At 40.0% G+C, this 3,489-nt stretch overlaps 1 protein-coding gene across 3 annotated transcripts in view; it reads left to right on the top strand.

The window, feature by feature from the left end:
• Nucleotides 1-3,489, top strand: part of Fam234b (family with sequence similarity 234 member B) — a 61,882-nt gene that overhangs the window by 35,666 nt on the left and 22,727 nt on the right. The window lies entirely within an intron of this gene.

The raw sequence follows: 3,489 nt of genomic DNA, 5'->3' as shown, positions 1-3,489 counted from the left end.
TTATGCTTCCTCCTCAAATATAATTCATTTTTAAAATCTGTTGATTTTTTTTTGTGTGTATATCACACAGACCATCTCAAACCATCTTATTCAACTGTACCCCCATTTTTCATATGGCACCCTCCCATAGCCTCCCTCCCCTCACTAGAGCCCTTATATTCTGTTATCCCTGCTACTGTCCACTGTGATGTCATCACCCCCAACCATTCCCCACTACTTGTCCATCTGGTGAATCTAGTCAGCCTATCTAGAGGTCTTTGTTTTAGGAAGATCAGCTGTTCCTCATTGAGCAGCAATTGGTTGTCAATATTCCTTTAGATAAGATTGGGGTCTGCTGTTCATTTTCCAAGTTCTATGCTGGGTTAATCTGGGAGTCCCTTGAGCCACCCTGGCCAACAACTCAAAAGAAGGTATCTCCTATCTGGCATTGTTGCTTGTTATGTAGCCTTTAGCTATACATATGGACTCTTTAAAAAATTATATTGGCCCCTTTAATCTTTGGTTATACTTTCCTTTTGGGGTCTCTTTTCTTGTGGGGTCTCCTTGGCCTCCTTGATCAAGAGGACAGGTGACCCACCACAATTCTAGGACATTTTGAGAAATGCTCATAGTACCCTGGAACTAGTCGACTTAGGAGGGCAAGGAGCAAAAACTGTCCTTTATGTCCCCCTGACCAAATTAGTATAGGCCTCAAAGTATGTTTGTTAAACATCTAAGAAGCTTGGTTCCACCAGTCTGGTGCTTTTAATTACTCTGTGCCATGTAGATAAATCTTGGGGAAAGACCAATTGTTCTCAGATAAAACTTGCCTAGACATATATTTCTTGATCTGGTATGTATAATTTGTCAGGAGGTTGTTAGATTAACATGGTTCCATTGGTGAAGACCGTGCCTTGACTCTCCCAGCCTCATTTACCCTCCCAGCTCCCTCACCCCATCTCTCCTTCTTTCCTGGGTACTGGCCCATTTATTGTCTTGGCACCCCAGACACCGGGGCTGACCTCTCTTCTTGGAGCCACCACTGCTTCCAGATCCTTTGCATCCAGACCAACCCAGTTCCTCTCTGCAGTCCCGGGGATCCCTTGGGGCCTCTTCCCACCTCCACCTCCCTTTGCATCCCTGGGTGGCACAGCATCTTTCTTGGGCCCTGCTCCCAGGACAGTCCAACTCAAAAATTCTTGAATGAACAATATCGTTCCTGGAGGGATCCAGGCCTTAGAAGAAAGCCTGAGAGCATCTGATCATCATCTGACTTGGGCCTCTGTGGGAAGTCCTGAAGACAAAAGCAATTTGGCTACTCCAATATAAAATCAAAAGAGAGAACCAGACACTTAGATGAACCAGTTTTTAATGCCCAAAAAGTAAACCAGAAAGGCACATAAAATTTACAAAAAGAAACAGACCTAAAGTTTAAGGCTTGAGTCTCACACAAGAATCAGAAACTACAAAAGAAATTCACATGTCAAAATCACAGAGAAAAAATAATAACATGAAAAATCAAAATAACATATCCTCACTAAATACCAATAATCCTCTAGAGAAGTACAATGAGAACTCCCTAGAGATAATGAAGGACATGGAACTCAAAAAGCAATTATAAAAATGATAAAAGAATTCAGTGAATTTAAAGAACACACTAGCCAGTCTGACTGGGGTAAGATGAAATCTTAAAGTGGTTTTAATTTGCATTTCCCTAATTACTAGTGATGTTGAACATCTTTTAAGATGCTTCTTAGCCATCTTTACTTCTTCTTTTGAGAATTCTCTGTTCAGCTCCTTAGCCACCCCCCCCTTTTTTTTTTTGGTCTTTTTGAGACAGGTTCTCCCTGTAGCCCCAGCTGTCCTGGAACTCACTATGTAGACCAGGCTGGCCTTGAACTCACAGAGATCCGCCTGTCTCTGCCTCCTGAGTGCTGGGATTAAAGGCATATGCTACCACGCCCAGCCTTAGCCCATTTTTTATTGGGTTAATTCCTGTCTTGATTCTCTGTTTTTTGAGTTCGTTATATATTCTGGATGTTAAACCTCTGTCAGATGTGTCACTGGTGAAGATTTTCTCCCATTCTGTGGGTTTTCTCTTCACTTCCTTGGTTACTTCGTTTGATGTACAGAAGCTTTTAGTTTAATGAGGTCCCATTTGTTGATTCTTGAACTTATTTCCTGAGCAGTTGATGTCTGGTTTAGAAATTCCTTTCTTACACCTATATATTGTAGGTTTTGCCGATGTTTTCTTCTAATAGTTTCAGAGTTTCAGGTTCATTGAGGTCTTTGATCCATTTGGAATTGACTTTTGTGCAAGGTGAAAGATAGGGCTTTAGTTTCATTCTTCTACAAGTAGAGATCCAGTTTTGCCAGCACCATTTGCTGAACATGCTGTCTTTCCTCCAGTGAATGTTCTTGGCCCCTTTTTCAAATATCAGGTGGCTGAAATTGCAATTACTCATATTTGGGTCTTCAATTTTGTTCGATTGATCTATGGGTCTATTTTTGTCCCAGTACTGTGTTTTTATGACTATAGCTCTGTAATACAGCTTAAAATCTGGTATAGTAATCCCCCTGGCATTGCTCTTAATGCTCAGGGTTGCTTTGGCTATCTGAGGTCTTTTGTGCTTCCATATGACTCTTGGGATGTTTTTTCTAATTCTGTGAAAAATGTCATGGGGATTTTGATTCGCATGGCATTGAATCTATAAATGGCTTTTGGTAGGATGGTCATTTTCACAATATTAATTCTTCCAATGCATGAGCATGGGAGGTCCTTCCATCTTCTGATGTCTTCCTCAATCTCCTTCTTTAAAAATTTAAATTTTTCATTGTAGAGGTCTTTGGTCAGGTTTATTCCAAGATATTTCATTTTTTTTTGCAGCTATTGTGAAGGGGAGTGTTTCCATGTGCTCTTTCTCTGATTGCTTGTTATTGGTATATAGAAAGGCTACAGACTTTTTTAAATTTTGTAACCTGCCACTTTACTGAGTGTGTTAATAGTGTCTAGGAGTTTTCTGGTGGAATTTTTGGCATCTCTTAGATATCATATCATATCATCTGCAAAAAGGGATAATTTGATCTCTTTTCCAATTATTACTCCTTTAATTTCCTGCTCTTATTGTTCTTGTAAGAGTTTCAAACACTATGTTAAAGAGAAGTGGAGATAGTGGACAGCCTTGTCTGGTTCCTGATTTCAATGGGAATGCTTCCAGCTTTTTTCCATTTTGAATGATATTGGCTGTGGGTGTGTTATATATGGCTTTCATTATGTTGAGGTATGTTCCCTCCAGTCCAATTCCCTCTAGGACTTTGAACATAAATGCATGCTGGATTTTGTCAAAGGCCTTCTCAGCATCTATTGGGATGACCATGTGATTCTTATCTTTGAGTCCATTTATATGATTTATGGCGTTGATTGACTTAGGCATATTGAACCATCCCTGCATCTCTGGAATAAAGCTAAATTGATCATAGTAGATGATCTTTTTGATGTATATCTGTGGC

The sequence above is a fragment of the Nannospalax galili genome, unplaced genomic scaffold (assembly GCF_000622305.1).
Source record: "Nannospalax galili isolate Female #2095 unplaced genomic scaffold, S.galili_v1.0 scaffold210, whole genome shotgun sequence".
Lineage (NCBI taxonomy): Eukaryota > Metazoa > Chordata > Mammalia > Rodentia > Spalacidae > Nannospalax > Nannospalax galili.
This window is presented reverse-complemented; position numbering and strand designations above follow the sequence as displayed.